The sequence below is a fragment of the Apium graveolens genome, chromosome 5 (genome assembly GCF_009905375.1).
Source record: "Apium graveolens cultivar Ventura chromosome 5, ASM990537v1, whole genome shotgun sequence".
NCBI lineage: Eukaryota > Viridiplantae > Streptophyta > Magnoliopsida > Apiales > Apiaceae > Apium > Apium graveolens.
In genome coordinates, this window is record NC_133651.1 from 238,140,937 (window position 1) to 238,161,484 (window position 20,548).

A 20,548-nucleotide genomic window follows, 5' to 3' on the forward strand; every position below is an offset into this window, starting at 1 on the left:
CGATCCGTTTTTATGTAAAGCAGGGTCATTGCAAATAATATTTCATATACAGGTTTATATATTGTGTATGTGTTGTGGACCCCAAACTTCTGACCCGGGTTTGGAGGGTGCCACATGTTGGTATCAAAGCCACAGGTTATAAGTCACTGAAATAAGCCTAGATTGTCGGGATTGGGTAGAGGGTTAGGATTAGGAATAGGAAATAGAAAGATAAGTCATCGTAAGGTTGAGTGCGACTGTATAGTAGGTCTCCGACACGGTTCGTGTTGCGATTCGGGATTCTTAACTTGCGACGTGATTTTCAGACAACGACAATGGCAGATCCTGATTTCCCTGCATCATCTGATCGTTTGGAGACTTCCGTTTGAGGATCGCCATCTTCTTCTAAATTTAATTTGCACTTTATTCTTTCATCAGTATTAATGGTATTATTTTCTGTTATGACAGTTGCGCCTCTCCAAGTTATTCCACGCTATTCTATCACCTCTTGATACGAGACTACCTATTCAAGAACCTCCATTTGCTTATCTTGTTCTTTTGTACATTCAACTATGAATGTATCTTTTCAGTTTACTCTACACCATGTTCTATACCCTCAGTTTAAAAACCTATCTTATGGAACAACAGTATTTACGAGAAGGGATGCGATAGCTACAGTAAATGGTAAGTACCTGAGATATTAATAAAGGTGAGAAGGAGTTTAGGAAGAAGATTCACGTGTTTCGAAGGATGGCTTCTACCAGATTAAATGGGGCCACTAGTGAATATACCACCCTTGATCAGTTGTGGAATGGATTAGAGGAATTTTGAAAGAGTTAGAGAGAAAAGTATAGATCTGGAATTTTGGTAAAATTAGATGATGGTTCAATGATAAATGTGATATATAAGTAGTGATGTGATGTGACATAAGCAAAATTTGCTTTATAAAATAGACTTGTTGGCTGTTGGATAGACCTGTTCCACTTAATGACTGCAAAGATGATGATAAGCGTACTACCAGTATGGGAGCTTTGAAATGAAGCCACGAATAAGACAATATGCAACGACAGCTGAAGTTTTCATCAATTAAGAAAGGTAATAGACCCAAGGAAGGAGAGGAGATAAATGAAAGTGAATGGACCTTTGCGTGATTGTTCCTTTAACTTGGTATCTGTTTATAAGAAGGACAACAACCAACTTGTAATAACCCCAAAAATTTTGGACTTTTTGAAACCCTGATGAATAGTAACTTTTGCTGATGATGCTGATTAAGGAAAATTATCAGACCACACTATATATGGGTACTGTTATGGAAATTCTAAGATCGTATTAGTATTCCATAAAGTAAATGAGTGTATGTAAAGGTCGTTAGAATTCGAATCCGGACACTTTGATTTTTTCCCGAAAATCTACCAGATACCGAAAGAAATGAGTATAAGATAACATGATTAAAAGGATTTAAATTCAAGGATTATAAGAGAGGATCATAAAAGGAATATAAAATATTGAGAAAGGTTTAGGGGAACCCAAGTAATAAGATCCCGAATATGATCCCTCAAACGAAGAACGAGAACGAAAGTTAAGCGAACCGTAAAACAAATAAGCAACCAAGAGACAAGCTTGTACAAGAAGCCAAGGATTGTGACATCATCAAACCACAAGACAAAGACATGTGGAAAATGGATGACATAAGAAAGGTGACATAAGCATGACAAGTGAGATTGTTTTGTTGGTTGATTTATAGCCAAGAATTATTTAACATGGTAAATTCTAAACTAACCAAGCTAACAAAACACCACACAAATACACCAAGCAAGCAAACAATTCATTTTCTCTCTTTTCTTCATGAAGCTCTCGACTTCTTTCTTAGCAAAAGGGAAGTCCAAGCTCCTCCACTCGCTAATTTACAAGGTAATTATCCTAGCTTCTCCTAGTTAAGTTACATACTTACTAGGAATCTTAGCTTCAAAATCCTTTCCTAGCATTTCCTATAAATCATTCAAGAAGATGGTGAATAGTACTTTCTTGAAATTTATTTTGTGTTCTCGATTTCTTTGGAAAGATCAAGCTAGTAGGAGGATAGATCAATGCTCCCTAAGGCTTCCTAGCAACTTATCACTCACCAAGGAAGGTAAAATCTCATACCCTAAAGCTTTACTTTGAATGTTTAGGAGTGGTTTTGATTGTTATAGTATATAAGAAGCATGGTGCTTGTGTGTTTCAAGTTTGGATAGGTTTGTAGTGATTTGGATGATTGAATCTTGTTTATTAGATAATGAACCTTAGTATGGTTAGTAGCACTTGTTTGTGATTGAATGGATTGGGAAAATCATGAGGTTATGGACTGATAGGGAGGGTTGGATGGATTTTGGTTGTAATGTTGGTTTTAAGTTGGTTTGTGATTGATTTGGAGTTGTATAAACTTTGGTAATCGCGTAAACATAGCCGTCGTAATGCCCGATTTACCTTAGACTATTTTTGTTCCTAACTTCAGGACCCGTGAACTCACTGTTAGATTCTGATCATTGCCATGTTTAGATAGTTCATATTACGAGCTTCATTTTGATATGTGTATCGCTTGAATCCGATATACGGTTTGAAATGAAGCCACGAATAAGACAATATGCAACGACAGCTGAAGTTTTCATCAATTAAGAAAGGTAATAGACCCAAGGAAGGAGAGGAGATAAATGAAAGTGAATGGACCTTTGCGTGATTGTTCCTTTAACTTGGTATCTGTTTATAAGAAGGACAACAACCAACTTGTAATAACCCCAAAAATTTTGGACTTTTTGAAACCCTGATGAATAGTAACTTTTGCTGATGATGCTGATTAAGGAAAATTATCAGACCACACTATATATGGGTACTGTTATGGAAATTCTAAGATCGTATTAGTATTCCATAAAGTAAATGAGTGTATGTAAAGGTCGTTAGAATTCGAATCCGGACACTTTGATTTTTTCCCGAAAATCTACCAGATACCGAAAGAAATGAGTATAAGATAACATGATTAAAAGGATTTAAATTCAAGGATTATAAGAGAGGATCATAAAAGGAATATAAAATATTGAGAAAGGTTTAGGGGAACCCAAGTAATAAGATCCCGAATATGATCCCTCAAACGAAGAACGAGAACGAAAGTTAAGCGAACCGTAAAACAAATAAGCAACCAAGAGACAAGCTTGTACAAGAAGCCAAGGATTGTGACATCATCAAACCACAAGACAAAGACATGTGGAAAATGGATGACATAAGAAAGGTGACATAAGCATGACAAGTGAGATTGTTTTGTTGGTTGATTTATAGCCAAGAATTATTTACCATGGTAAATTCTAAACTAACCAAGCTAACAAAACACCACACAAATACACCAAGCAAGCAAACAATTCATTTTCTCTCTTTTCTTCATGAAGCTCTCGACTTCTTTCTTAGCAAAAGGGAAGTCCAAGCTCCTCCACTCGCTAATTTACAAGGTAATTATCCTAGCTTCTCCTAGTTAAGTTACATACTTACTAGGAATCTTAGCTTCAAAATCCTTTCCTAGCATTTCCTATAAATCATTCAAGAAGATGGTGAATAGTACTTTCTTGAAATTTATTTTGTGTTCTCGATTTCTTTGGAAAGATCAAGCTAGTAGGAAGATTTCTTTAGAAAATATTCATATATTTTCTAATATATCGGGACTGATTTATTTCATTAAATCAGCATTACTCCAAACATTCTTAAAAATGTTTTCGAGTCTTCAAAATGATTTTTAAAAGTTAGAGCGGATCCCAAAACTCATTTTTATTTAAGATCTTCCTTTTGAAGGGGATTTAAATACTCGCTCAAAACCTGAGGGATCCGGCTCTGTGGTGTATTTTATATTCGCAACGAGGTTGCTTTTTGAGAAAACATCTTGATTACTTGCCCAACATTCAGGAAGTAAGTCCATCTATTTGAGTCGGCATAAGCAACATGGGCTCAGTGGGCGTCCATGAAAGTGTAAGTGGCTCAGTGGGAGTCCATCAATGTGTAAGTGGCTGACTGGCAGTCCACCATAGGTCCAAATGCGGCCAGGGTGATGACCAGTGGGGAATTCGTCCATCTACTAGTAGAAAAGGTTATTTATTGGTATCTTTGCCTGATCAGCAAGATACCGGGTTTATTCCAAGGTTTTCTCCTTTCCAGATTCATTGGATATTGCAACTCTGTTTATAATTTTCATAACAGAGGTTTTCAAGAAGTGTATGAAATGTATATATATATATAGGTGTATATATATATCGGGACTTAATGAAGTATCTCATAACTTCATTATTTATAATGATATTTCAAGGATTGAATCTATTCAAATCTTATCTTGTAGTCTCATCTATGTGATGAACTTTTGAAACGGATTATACCTTGAACGGTGGTAGTTCAAGTAGTATTCGGAAAAGATATAAGTATATTGGAGTATCTCATAACTTCACCTTTTCAACTTATATCTGGTTAATTATTATCTTATGCATGACAAAGATTTTCAGAAAAACGTTGAGACAAGGTTACATATATGAGATCACCTTGCAACGATATTTTTTTTATATACAGTTATAAACTGGAACTCTGTGTGTATTATACATGGCAGAGGATTTCAAGATTTTGAAAAGTATATATACATATATACTAAATATTTTGCTACTTGGTCGCATTAAGAGATCAAACTTGGTTCATTTCTTTTTGACCAAGACTTTCATGAGTGCTATGAGAATGCTCATATATTGTAAATTATTATACATATTATTTTGGTGGGCTTGTTGCTCACCCTTGCTTTCTTCTTTCATCACACAACAACAGATAGACAAGATGAACAGGATCAAGCTCCTAATTTATGAGCGGTTAGGAAATGTTCCGCAGTTTCCTGTAGGCGTTGATGCCGTTGTAGCTGAGGTAGGAACTACCAATTGGCTAGGCTTTCAACTTTTGATGTGCAAGACTTATGTACATTTATGAATTGTAATAATGGCAAAGAATATGTAAATTTATTCAGAAACCCTTTTGAGGTGTAATGGCTTAAAATTATGGAATAAAATGACTTTTGTTATTTTTGGATATTCATCTCTGAGACTATAACTTGTGGTGTGTGTGTATATTGTGGGGTAACAGTACGCAGTAGTTGGTTGATTATTAAGATTAAGTATTATTAAGGGAAATAGAACTCGTGACAACCCGGATCCCCGACCCCGGATTTGGGGGTGTTACACAACTCATATAGTAAGGACAACCAGATGTGTGATTTTCAACATTTTTAAACAAGTTTTCGAAAAAGATTTTCCCTTACAAAATTTCTAAAAGCCTTTTTGGAATAAAATAAGTTTTAAATATTGGTTGTCAAGTTACTACTTGAGTTTCTTGTTTGTTAAAAGACCCGGATTACCTGGAAGGATGCTGTTTCAGACTTAGTATTGCTAATTCGGAGAACGAAGTAACCTGCAATTATGAAGAAGTTGATTATTCCTAACAGTAAGGTACGAGTATTGTTTGATAAGATTAACAACAGAACCAGCGTACGGAGTAACTATTCAACCAATTACTGGGACTATCAGAGTTCAAGGAATTCATTGCTTTAACGGAAGCCTGACCATGACCGAAGAAGATCAGGAAGGTTCCATACTTTTCTAAAAGAAGAATACATTTAAAAAAAGGATCGTTATGTTGAATGATTCATGGTTATTCTAAATTAAAAAGAGGAAACTCGAGGTTATCTGATAAGAACGCCATTATGATCGAATTGTTAAAGTATTATACGTGTAGATACGATGTTACAGACGCAAGACTTAACAAGTAAGAATTTACCATAATACTTAGTTCGCGAAGGCATTTCGGCGTACCTTCTAAAAGTTGTTATAGGACACAATTGGGATATGATTGAACAAGCTCAAAAGATGAATACAAGTGAAATGTGGATGGTGACCAATGGTATCATTCTTGTCCTCAATATTACAGCGTATATTCCTTTTTAATTCCTAAAAATGTATGAACTTCTTTTCTTAATAAATTCTTTCTGATGATATCAAAAAGGAGGACGTTGCATTCCATTCAAATTTAATTGTTCCCCTCAAGTTTGCTCTCTGATTGGGACAAACAGTGTTATGGTGAGACGCTTTGTCGGAATGACAAAGAGTCGGGTGGGACGCCACCTAATCATGTGCTGTATGCCATATGGTATGAAAGACTGACCATCTTAAGTACCAATGTGGTTGTCTCATTCATATTCAAATCATTACTTCTTCTTTCTTTTCAACTCTAAGTTTATTAAAATTGGGAATCCTTCTAGTTGTTTCGTCATACAGTCGTTCTTTGCAAGGGTTGTTCAAATAAAAGTCAACGTATTATGAACCAAGCGGGCAAAGTTCCATCTATCTCTCATGCATGAAAAGGAAACACGGGCATATGGCAAGGATTGCAAATCACTAGCCCTAGTCAGGGATGCCCTAAGAGTCAAGGGAATCTACTTCAATAAGAAATACGTCTCCGAGAACAAGAATTTGCGATTTTCCTGTGAAATATGTTATTTAGAATACGGATGTGATGACGTGAATGATTATTTCGGATACCTAATGCGTTAAAGTATTGAAAGATGTGGGAGCAACTTGATCGTTTATTTCCCAAAGTTTTGTTGATAAGATGAATCACCCTATTGAATTGATAAGATTATGAATAAAGGACTAGCAAGTTAAGAACATGCAATTATTAAATGAGTACCAATGGTGAAATTGAGATTTCTGGCAATAAGTTGTGAGGAATTGGTATTAATTGAGATAAGAGGATTAGACATTATTCTAAGGAATGGATTAATTATTTAAGCGTGATGCCTAGATAAACCATCGTGATGGAAGATAGTTCTGAAGACGCCAAATGAGAATATGAAAAAGTTTAGAGGATGAAGGAAGGTAAAGAACTTGTTAACAATGATTTGAGATTACAGTGACCAAAATGTAAGTGCTATGACGATCATAAATAAAGGTCAGGAGCAAACAGAACTTTAAGATTTTATAGTCTCAAAATATGTTTCCAGACGAGTTACCAATATTTCCTTCAGATAGAGAAAGTGAGTTTATGATTGATTTAGCACCTGAAATGAAGCCAGTGTCCAAAGCCCCGCACAGAATGGCACCAGAAAAAATAAAGAAGTACCAGAGCAAACGCAGGAGATAATTAGAAGAGGAAGCAATTGGACCTAGCGTACCCCCTAAAGTGCACCGATATGATTTATTTATAAGAAAGATGGAAGTGTGAGATTATGTGTCGATTAGCGGAAGCTCAACAAGTTTATTCTCAAGAGCAATTATCTGTTACCTCGAACTAATGATTTGTTTGATTAATGAAAGAAGCAAAGTATTTTTACAAGATTGATTTAAGACTGGGTATATTACCCATTGAAGATTGAATCTATGAACATATCCAAGATAATTTTCAGAACTAAGTATTGTTGTTATAAAATTCTAGTAATGTTAGTTGTATGAACTGATATACCAGTAATATTTAAATTTGATGAGCAGAATCTTGAAGGAGGAATCTGGATAAGATGTACTTGTGTTACTTAAGGTCAAAAAAGAACCATGCAACTTATATAATGATAGCTAGGAAGTCAAAGAAGAAAAAAGCGGTATGAAAAGTTTATCAGGTGAAAGCTTTAAGGGCAGGAAGTATAATTCTTAACATAGATAGTCAGTGAGGAGGAGATAAAAGGGGATCCATCAGAAAAAAAACTAAAGATAATATGAATGAAGAAAGACTAAAAGCACCAACAAAAGTAAGAAGTTGTATTATTAACCGGTTATTATCGGAAATTTGTTCAAGATTTCTTAAAATTTGCAATATCTTTGATGAAGCTAAATAGGAATAGTGAGAAGTTTATATGAAATGGTAAAGTGTGAAGAAAGTTTTGCGGAGTTAAAGGAAAGAATGGTTACAAACCTGTTTTATCATTTTGAAAGTATCAAGGAGAGTTGGTAGGTTGTAGTGATACTTCTCATAAGGGAATAGGATGTGTGTTGATGCAGCACAATAAAGTTATTGCATATGCATCCAGACAACCGAAACCTTATGAGCAGAAGTACCCTATTTATAATTGAGAATTAGCAGTAACAATAATATTCGCTTTGAAAGATTGGGAAACATTATATGTATGAAGAAAGATGTGAGATATATACGGACCATAAGAGCTTGAAAGTGGGTATTCACGAGGAAGAGCAAATATAGTGGCAAGTGATAAGCAAAAAGGAAGAGAACGAACATGGAGACTGCACCAGAAGGATTATCTATGGAATTTTAGAAGTTAGAATAGGAAGTCAAGGTTCATGATCCAAAAGGAGCAAGAATGGATAGTATGACCTTTCAGTCAAAGTTGTTAAAAGAAGAGAAAAAGATATCAAAAGAAGATGATGGATCAGAATGTTAACGGTTAGCAAGAAGAGATAATGGATCACGATATTAACAGTTTAATGAGAGGAAAATTATGTACTTAAAAGAATGATCACGGTACCCTTAGATTTCCTTTCAGAATTTGGATGCTACAAGTGGCAGAATTTAGGAATGAGATTCTAAAGGGAATTTACAATCCTAAGTATTTAATTCGTTCAAGAAATACCAAATTATACAGAATTTTAAAGAAGAATATTGATAGTCGAATACGAAAAAGAAATTTCACCACGGATCAGGGGGTGTTGGGCATATTAAATAAATAAGGCAGATCATCAGAGACCAAGTGGATTATTACAACCATTGGAGATTCTGGAATGGAGTGGGAGCATATTGCCATGGAATTTCATAGTTGGATTACCAAGGACAAAAGCTAATCATGATGCCATTTGGGTTATAGTGGATAGACTTACCAAGTCAGCTCATTTTCTGCCTATAAATGAGAGATTTTCACTTGACAAGTTAGTCCATATGTACTTGAAAGAAATCGTAGTTTGTCATGGAGTTCCTGTATCTATCGTATCCGATCGAGATCCAAGATTTAATTCAAGATTTTGGAAGAATTTTCAAGAATGTTTGGGAACGAGACTGAATATAAGTACGGCTTACCATCCACAGACGGATGGCCAGAGTGAAAGAACGATCCAGAAAATCGAAGTCATGTTGCGTGTTTGTGATATTGATTTCAAAGGAAGTTGGGACGAGCATTTACCCCTGGTAGAATTTGCTTACAACAACAGTTACCACACTAGTGTTGGAATGCCACCCAATGAAGCTCTTTATGGATGCAAATGTCGATCTCCTGTATATTGGAACGAAGTGGGAAAAATGCAAAATACTTAGACCTGAATTAGTGTAGCAGACGAAGGAAGTTGTTGAAGTTATCCAGAAGAGAGTGATAGCAGCACAAGACCGTCAAAGGAAGTATGCAGATTAATCAAGAAAAGATATGGAATTCGAAGAAGGAAGTTTGGTATTACTGAAAGTATCACCGTGGAAGGGATTAACGAGATTTGGAAGGAAAGGAAAACTAAGCCCAAGATACGTTGGACTTTTTGAGATTTTAAAGCGCGTTGGCAAAGTAGCTTACGAGTGGGCATTACCTCCGCACATGAAGCACATTCACAATGATTTTCACGTATTGATGCTTAGGAAGTATAATCCAGACTCCAGGCATGTAATAGAATATGAGCCAATAGAGCTTCAAACAGATTTGTCATATGTAGAGAGTCCGATAGAAATTCTAGAGGAAAGAGAGAAAGTATTGAGATATAAAGTGGGAAAAAGTTAGTAAGAGTATTGTGGAGAAACCCAAAGGTTGAAGAGTCAACCTGGGAGTTAGAAAGTGATATGAGAGAAAAGTACCCTCATTTGATTTCTTAGGAGATTCTGAGGAAAGAATCCTTTTAGGGGGGGGGGGAGGATGTAATATCCGGATATATCGTGTAATTATTTTTACTAATAAATAATTATTATGTATGTTCAGTATCCATTCTGTGAATAATTTGTTAAGTGTTATATGTGTTGGGATGTTTAAAAAAAATATTAATTGAGTATTTTAATTTTTATATGTCCAAAATAAAATATAGATAATTGTCATATCTTCCTATTTATTTTTATGTTGATTTATGATTTTATAGGAAATATATGGATTTTATAAAATCTTTTTCCGAGTATTTAAAAACCGTTTTATACAATCGGGAACAAACCGACGTCATCCGTTTTTACTTTTTTATAACCGAAAACTCTTCCGGAAACTCCTTCCTAACCCAATTGCAATATTCGAGCATTTCCCATATTTCGACTTTTTCGATCTGGAGTACGGTTTCTCCTGTGCGGGTCCCGGCACAACATTTTCGATACATTATTCGTTTCGGTAAATCAATAATACTCGTATTTTTGATAAACGAGATCTTTTTATTAAACTATCATAATTATCACCTCGTAATACGTGTAACCAGGTGCTGAGACCAAGACCGCAGTACAAATTGTTCCTGGGTTTGTTACAAATTGAATGGATGTCAAGAACAGTTCAAAACGTTCGCTGTTGGCCAGGAATGTAGTCGCCAGAGCCGGTAAGCAGTCGCCAGAATCTGGCCTGTTTTCCAGAATCCAGTCGGCTTCAACCCGACCCGGATTTTGTTCTTCACAGCCCGTTTTGTTATAAAACTCAACCCTGTTTTAATCCACCTCATTCCTATTTCATTTTTGTGAAACTGTTTCTACATTTTTATCCAAAAATTCATTATTCATTTTCTAAAATTCATTCTTTATTCCAAAAATCATTATTTTTAATTCCGAAAATTATTTTAATTCAAAAATAAATTTGAATTATTTAATTAATTAATTTTAGTTGATAATTAATTATTTAATTAATCAATTAATTTAAATATTAATTGATTAATTACTTTAATTAGTTATTAATTAATTTTAATTGATTATTTAATTGAATTTAATTATTTCTTTTGATTTAAAAATTCAAAAAAATAGTTTCGAGCTTTAAAATATTATTTAAATTATTTTTAAGGCTCGATAATTATTATAAAATTATTTTAAAGTCAGATTCGGGTATTCGAACCCTATTATTTAATTATAAAATGGTTCGGAGTCCCTTTTTAATCCCGAAAAATGTTCAAAAATTCATATTAAATACTTGAAAAATGATTTTGACCCCGAATCTTCTTTGAAAAATTATTTAAATTAAATATCTTCTGTGTTATATGCTACGTGCTAACTGGTTGATGTGTTATATGCCTATGTGTTTATTGCTGGAATGTTTTAGCCATAACTTTCAATCCGTAAATCGGATTTGGGTGAAACGAAGGGTAGATAAAACCTTATGACGTCTATGTGACGATTAGGTAATTTGAGATGACTATTAATAGATACTTATGATGCCTAGCAGAGTAAACATGGCATAGAAAAGGGAAGCAGGTGATCAGAAAATGGAATCGACATGTAGAAAATACAGCAACTGATCAGAAAATAGAATTGAGGCATAGGAAAAGTAGACGAGTGGTTATTGAAGAGAGTCATTTGACGAGTACAAGTCAAATTGGAATCGATTGTGATAAGGCAAGTACTTCTAAACTTTTTCGAGATATAATGCAAATATTTCTAAACTTTCTAGTAACATATTGTTAAGTGTTCAAAATAGTTATGTTTTATATTGTAAATACATTGAATCCTTCAGCCTTGTACCTGGGCCACATCATTTGATCTTTGAGCCATAAGACTCATTCTTTGTGAACCATTTCTTGTTGATTTCCAGATACTAAACCACGCAAATATGACACTACACTCCAAATATACAACCACTAAACACCAAACACTGGAATAGAATTGTTTGAACATCCAGAAACTTTTATACTCAACCATACCTTGTGATATAGAAAAACTAAACCTTGTAAACCATTGTTCATCTAATACCCGATTCTCCTACAGGCTGAAGGCCATTTCTTATACATACTTCGATACCCCTTGTGATACTCATGAAATGCATCATGCCTTTATACAAATGTTTCATCACTATTGATTATGATCTTGTTTTATTGAATTATATTGTTTATCATGTTGAACTGCTTTAGAATTGGATAGTTTTTTTATATAGGGACCAGATTCGTGGTCATGCCATATCAATGGTCAAGTTAGGCCAATGTGTGCCTTGGATCCAGTAATTAGAGTAGTGATGTGTGCTTTGCTCGGGGTTAGTGCGTGACTGATCAGCAACCTAACCTTGGTTTTAAAACTTAAAATGAATATCCAATTCTAACGATTGTTTAGCAATAAATTTGATTCCTCTGAACCATTTCGTTGATCATTGATTAACCTCAATTATTGTCATTGTGACTTGCTGAGCTAGTTAGCTCACTCTTGCGAATCTTTTTATGTATTCTACAGTTAAGAAGGATACGGTTGATAGTGAGGTTTTTCCCAGTTCAATGTACGAGCTAGGATTCCAGATTATGTTGGATCGGGCTAGCAGGAGCTTATTGCAGTAGTGAGATAGTAAGATTGAAAGAATAATTTCATTATCAGTTGTAAGTTAAATTATGGGATTTGGTATGTTGTAATAAAAGTTAAGGTTGTGGCTTGTTTTCAAACTTTAACCTGTTTCGATCCGTGGTTAGGTAAAGCAGGGTCATTACAAATAATATTTCATACACAGGTTTATATATTGTGTATATGTTATGGACCCCAAACTTCTGACCCGGGTTTGGAGGGCACCACAGAGTAGCTATTTTTCAAACTGGAGAAGATACAGCTGAATTGATAAATGCTAAAAGGATGATGGTCAATGAACTTGAATATGCTGAGAGATGTTTATTGAAGAACTATCTCAGGACAACTCCTGATATCAAAGAGATCAGAAATTGAAAGTGAAGCCAAGTCAAAGATCTACAACTTCTTAAATTCTGAAGTATATACAGACTGAAGCTGTTATCAGAAGTTAAAGATGGTAAAGCATATTTACCTGCATTTGTACTTAATGTTTTGGACATCATCAAATATCTGTTGAACTTGTATATTATACTAATTTACAAGTTGGGGGAGATTGTTAGATATATTTGATAATGTCATGTGTAATATGATTTATGTTTAGTTTTCAGATCTTACCTAACAGGACAAATCAATACTTAACTGGAAATCAGCACTTATACTGAAGACAGAACTTAAGATATCGGAACTTAAGTTATTAGAACTTAAGTGATTAGAAGATATTTATTAGGAGATAATATCAGGACTTAAGATGACTTTCAGATAAGGCAGGCGGCTGATTGAAAGGAAAGAAGATCGAGACTAAGACAGAAAGAATTGTGCATGAAGAAGGAATTCTATGAAGAATAGAATACTTGGAAGAAAAGATAACTAGTTGATATATTTTAGGAAGCAGAATTATATTCCATATCAATTAGAAGATTATCTTGTCATTGTGTAGTATATAAACACAGGCATAGAGTTTACACTATAATTGTTACGATTATCGAAGTTATTATTCTTTGTAACTCTATCAACTCTCGTGATAATTTGTTCATTACTGAGAGAGGACAGTTCTATATTGTAACAGAGTTTATTGTATTGAATAAAATCTATTTTCTGTTACTTGAGTTCTTATAATCGATTTGATTGTGCTAAACACTGTATTCAACCCCCTTCTACAGTGTGTGACCTAACATAAGAGATCGCATACATATGAGTTATGGCAGATCTTAAACATACTAGTATCATCATATAGATCATTAACAGAATCATCATATCATTCATATAACATAACCGTTATCATGGAAGACTCATATAACATAACTGTTATCATTGCAGACTCATCACACATGCATACTTGTAAAAATACAGTAAACACGTAACCAAATCAGCCCCTTATACACGTAGCTCTGATGCCATTGTTAGGTTCCAATGCATAAAATGCAGCGGATAAATGAAAAATAAAACAAAAATTTCGAAACCCAAAATAGGATTATGTATAATTGTGGGCAGATTATGGAGATAACGAATCATACCTTTCAAGAACTTAACTTTCACGAACTCAACGGAGATTCTAGCTATCACGCTTTGTGTCTACCTCTCGGAGAAACACCTCTATGGTATCCACACGAGCACCTCCAAGAACGTCTCACGAACTTGACTACAGAATGGATGTACTAGCCTCCTTCTTGACGATCTGAATTGCCTCTGCCTCTCTTTGCTGCTAGGATTTTTTTTTCAAAAAACGTTTCCTACCTCTTAACCTATCATTATCTATTTATAATGACCGATTAAAAGGCCCATAATAGCAAAGCCCAACCCTAGTAGGTATAGGATTAAATAATAAAAACAAATTTCTATTATTTAATTAATAACTAAGTCATACTTAATTATTATGGGCAAAAACATTCCCTTTAATTCGAATTTATATTATCTCAACTAAGTCTTACTTAATTATAATAAAATTTAAATAATCATCAATTAATTTAAATCCACAATTTAAATTAACTATTCCATTAAGTGCTCTATTTGTGTGACCCTATAGGATATTATTTAATTGGCAATAATTTTATTCTCTAATAAAATTATAAACAATGAGCGGTATCTAGTAATACATCATTGTTACCCAATTGAACAATAATTAAATCGTGATTAGATAAAACCTTTCGTGATTAATGTTTTTCGTGTAATATTATCCCTTTAACCATACATATTATAGATTAAACTCGAGGCATGTATTTAGTCATCATCTTCAACATTTAATCCGGGTTTACTTGATCCATGAGTAGACTATCAAGACAAATCATTATTTGAGCATGGCCATGCTTTTTATGATCTCACTCAATCAAGAGGCCAATAATATCTCTCCTAATTATAGGAGGGTTAAATCCTTTATCTATCATTCATATTTCTCATACGACTCATGATATACCCGATGTCCACTTTTATCATCACCCGATCAAAAGTAACTTTTAATGTAGTCAAAGTATATTAATCCTCGTATAGAAATATAATGATTTCAAGTCAAAGGATCGTTACACCATTATCACTGTGAGTCTTTCTTATGACTTTATTAAACATGAAGAATCTCACCGTGGGTCAGTCCAGTACCATGTTCTCTCACATTTACCTATGTATTGACTTTAGTGTCCCCATACTTATAACCAATGAGATGTGGTTATCTTGTCAAACAACATACTAGTCTATCTATGTATTATTATTGTCCTATATAATAATACTCGACTAGGGACCTTTAAGAATATGATATATTATATAATCTCAAGTTCAAGTCATGTACTTAAACTATACAATGTGTATCATGATTCTAAGGACATTAATTATACAAACAAAATATCATAGTAATTAAGGTCATAATAAATACATTTATTAAATGATCAACTGACATAAAGATTTAAAAGAATAATGTATTTCCTCTAGGGCACCTATACTAACATTTACCACAAATAAGTCAAGTAAAGAATAATTCTACGTAAGCATAAGAGTTTCCATCAGGATTTAATATCAGAACTTGAATATTATCAGATTTTAGCAGTCATCAGAACATAGCTTTTGTACTCAAAAAGTGAATGTGTATTTCAGTGATTCTTCATACAAATACTGACTTGTTTCTTCAGAGTTTAATCATCAGAACTTCCATTAGAACTTGTCCTCAGAATTTATGCATATGACACAAAAACTAAGCAGATTCAGAGAAAGAACCTGAAACCATTCCAAGTTCATTTACCAGTCTTGTAAATGTAGTTTCACATAGTGGTTTTTTGAAGATATCTTCTTGTTGTTAATCTGTTGGAACAAAATGCAATTTCATTGTACCTTCCATCACATGTTCCCTTACGAAATGGTACCTAATGTTGATGTGCTTTGTCATTGAGTGTTGAACTGGATTACCTGTCATAGCAATAGCACTTTGATTATCACAGTAAATAGGTATTTTAGAAAATTCTAACCTATAATCCAGTAACTGATTCTTCATCCAAAGAATCTATGCACAACAGCTTCCTGCAGTAATATATTCTGCTTCTGCAGTTGATGTGGAAATTGATTTCTGTTTTTTCTAAAACAAGAAACCAATCTGCCTTCAAGAAGTTGGTAGCTTCCACTAGTGTTTTTCCTGTCTATTTTGCATCCTGCAAAATCTGCATCTGAGTAACCTATTAGCTTAAAATCTGATTCTCTAGGATACCACAATCCTAGATCAGCTGTACCCTTGAGTTACTTGAAAATTCTTTTCACAACTATTAGATGAAGTTCTCTTGGATTAGCCTGAAATCTTGCACAAAGACAGGTAGCATACATAATATCAGGTCTACTTACAGTAAAATAGAGTAAAGAGCCATTATACCTCTGTAGTTAGTAATATCTACTGGTGAACCAGTGTCTTTATCTAAATTGGTTGTAGTGGCCATGGGAGTTGATGCAGTTGAACTGTCTTGCATTCCAAATTTCTTGAGTAAATTTCTGGTGTACTTGGATTGACAGATAAAAGTACCTTCTTCATTTTGCTTGACTTGAAGTCCCAGCAAATAACTAAGTTCTCCCATCATACTCATTTGATATTTTGACTGCATTAGCTTTGCAAACCTTTCACAGAGTTTGGCATTTATAGAACCAAATATGATATCATCAACATATATCTGTACCAAAAGTAATTCCTTTCCATGGTTGAGGTAGAACAGAGTTTTATCAATTATACCTCTGTGAAATCCACTTTCTAGAAGGAATTGAGCTAAAGTCTCATACCACGCTCTAGGAGCTTGCTTAAGGCCATAAAGTGCTTTATCAAGCATGTAGACATGATTTGGAAGTTTTGAATCTACAAAGCCTGAAGGTTGTTCAAAATACACCTTTTCTTCCAATTCTCCATTGAGAAAAACACTTTTCACATCCATTTGAAAGACTTTAAACTTTTTGTGAGCAGCATAAGCCAAAAAGTCTCTTATGGCTTCCAATATAACAACTGGTGCAAATGTTTCATCATAATCAATACCCTCATATTGAGAGGAGCCTTTAGCAACCAGCCTTGCTTTGTTCCTTGTAATTATGCCATCATTGTCAGTTTTGTTTCTGAACACCCACTTTGTGCCAACAACTGATCTGTTCTTTGGTCTTGGCACTAGGTTCCAGACTTTATTTCTTTAAAATTCATTTAACTCTTCCTGCATTGCTTGCACCCAATCGGCATCTTGAAGAGATTCTTCCATTTTCTTTGGTTCAGTATGAGATAAAAAAGAATGATAGAGACATTCAATTGATGTTGCAGTTCTAGTTCTGACACCTGCTTCAGGATCTCCAAATATTAAGTCAGGTGTATGTGATTTTGTCCACTTCCTTGCAGATGGAAGTTGTTCTCTAGAACTGGATCCTTCCCCATGATCCATGTTGTGTCCATCAACATTTTCTGATGCTCCCCCTGTATTTATGCTCTCTGAAACTTCAAAATTTGAGTTGGATCCATCAGGATTGGAAGAATCAGAGTTTCTAGAATTATCAGAATTTGGCTCATCAGAACTTGATGAATCAGATTTGAAGAGCCGGTGACAGGTTCAGATGCTTCTTAGAGTCTTGAGTTGTTGTAGGATCTTCAGCTTTCTCCCCCTGGAAAGGTGCATTTTCCTTTGGAGTTGTTACCACAGTTTCAATGACATCAGAACTTAACCCGTCAGAACTTATAGGATCAGAGTTTAAGTCATCAGAATTTATAGTATCATAATTTAAATCTTTATTTTCAAATCTCAGTTGATCATGATCATCAAAATCTTCAAGTCCAGTAATCTTCTTATCATCAAAAGATACATTGATAGATTCCATGACAACCCTTGTTCTTAAATTGTAGACTCTGAAGGCTTTTGTGGAAAGTGGATATCCAACAAAAATTCCATCATCAGCTTTTAGATCAAATTTTGAGAGCTGTTCAAGATGAGTCTTAAGAACAAAACACTTACAACCAAATACATGAAAGTATTTCAGATTTGGATTCTTTTTCTTCACTATCTCATATGGTGGTTTTCCATGCTTGTTTATGAGTGTAGCATTCTGTGTAAAACAAGCAGTATGCACAGCTTCAGCCCAAAAGTAGGTTGGTAGCTTTGCTTCATCAAGCATAGTCCGTGCAGCTTCAATGAGAGTCATGTTCTTTCTTTCTACAACTCTATTTTACTGTGGAGTTCCAGGTGCAGAAAATTCCTATTTGATTCCATGCTCTTTACAGAACTCTTCCATGATTGAATTCTTGAACTCAGTGCCATTATCACTTCTTATAATTTTAACAGAATCTTTGACCAACTTATCCAGCTGTCTGACATGATCAGTTAGAGTAGATGCAGTTTCATTCTTCTTGTGCAAGAAATACACCCAAGTGTACCTTGTGAACTCATCCACTATAAACATAGCATATTTCTTCTTTGCAATAGACATGTCATTGACTGGACCAAATAGATCAACATGCAGTAGGTGATAAGGCTCAAGAATTGAGGATTCAGTTTTGCTCTTGAAAGAAGATTTTCTTTATTTTGCCTTTTGGCATGAATCACAAAGGCCATCAAGAGCAAATACTGATTTTGGAAGTCCTCTCACAAGATCTTTCTTTACTAGACCCTAGTGCCAAGACCAAAGAACAGATCAGTTGTTGGCACAAAGTGGGTGTTCAGAAACAAAACTGACAGTGATGGCATAATTACAAGGAACAAAGCAAGGCTGGTTGCTAAAGTCTACTCTCAACAGGAGGGTATTGATTATGATGAAACATTTGCACTAGTTGCTAGATTAGCCATAAGAATCTTTTTGGCTTATGCTGCTCACAAAATGTTTAAAGTCTTTCAAATGGGTGTGAAAAGTGCTTTTCTCAATGGAGAATTGGAAGAAGAGGTATATGTTGAACAAACTCCAGGATTTAAAGACTCAAAATTTCCAAATCTTGTCTACTGATTAGACAAAGCACTTTATGGCCTTAAGCAAGCTCCAAGAGCATGGTATAAGATTTTAGCACAATTTCTTCTGGAAATTGGATTTCACAGAGGAACAATTGATAAAACACTGTTCTACCTCAACCAGGGAAATGACTTACTTTTGGTACAGATATATGTTGATGATATCATATTTGGTTCTACATATGCCAAACTCTGTGAAAGGTTTTCAAAGCTAATGCAGTTAAGATATCAAATGAGTATGATGGGAGAACTTAGTTATTTTCTGGTACTTCAAGTCAAGAAAATGAAGAAGGTACTTTTATCTGTCAATCCAAGTATACCAGAAATTTACTCAAGAAATTTGGAATGCAAGACAGTTCAACCGCATCCACTCCCATGGCCACTGCAACCAAGTTAGATAAAGACACTGGTTCATCAGTAGATATTATTAACTATAGAGGTATGATTGGCTCTTTACTCTATTAAACTGCAAGTAGTCCTGATATAATGTATGCTACCTGTCTTTGTGCAAGATTTCAGGCTAATCCAGGAGAACCTCATCTAATAGCTGTGAAAAGAATTTTCAAGTACCTTAAGGGTACAACTGATCTAGGATTGTGGTATCCTAGAGAATCAGATTTTAAGCTAGTAGGTTACTCAGATGCAGATTTTGTAGGATGCAAAATAGGCAGAAAAAACACTAGTGGAAGATGCCAGTTTCTTGGAGGAATATTGGTTTCTTGGTTTAGAAAGAAACATAAATCAATTTCCACATCAACTACAGAAGCATAATATATTGCTGCAGGAAGCTGTTGTGTACAGATTCTTTGGATGAAGAATCAGTTATTGGATTATGGGTTAGAATTTTCTAAAATACCTATTAACTATGATAATCAAAGTGTTATTTCTATGACAGGTAATCCAGTTCAACACTCAATGACAAAGCACATCAGCATTAGGTACCATTTCATAAGGGAACATGTGATGGAAGGTACAGTGGAATTGCATTTTGTTCCAACAGATCAACAACTAGCAGATATCTTCACAAAACCACTATGTGAAGCTACTTTTACAAGACTGGTAAATGAACTTGGAATGGTTTCTGGTTCTTTCTCTAAATCTGCTTAGTTTTTGTTCTCATGTATCAGACTTTATGATCAATGTTTACAGATTGTCTTATCTTCATGTAATCTGTACTTAAATTGAAATACGTTAAATGCTGATTATTATCTGATGTGGATCTATATACTCTGATAGTGATTTGAATGTTCTGTGACTATTCAACCCAATGAGGATAAATGTGCTAGATGCTGACCTAGTAGTCTTTAATATACTGGAAATCCCATGTTTGAATTAGTTGTTTATGTGAAAATTCATTAACACAAGCAAATTCTGATTTTCAGCTTAGTCAAATTTACTTTGTGTATCTTATTACTAAGTTACAAACTAGATTCTTGCTTTTTATATGTCAAATTCTGATGTTAGTAAATCTTAAGGATGAACTAAATGCTGATAAGCCTCACTTATCAAAAGAATAGAAAAGAAAAGAAAATTAAAGTCAGGTACTCCTTTGAGATCTAGAGTAAATATATGGAATGGAAGACCCAAGTGCATTGCTAGTATTATGTAATATGCATTAGAAAAGCAAATAAATTTTTCTTAGTGACTTTTCACATTCTATGATTACTGGAGAAATACTCTGATAATAGCATAAA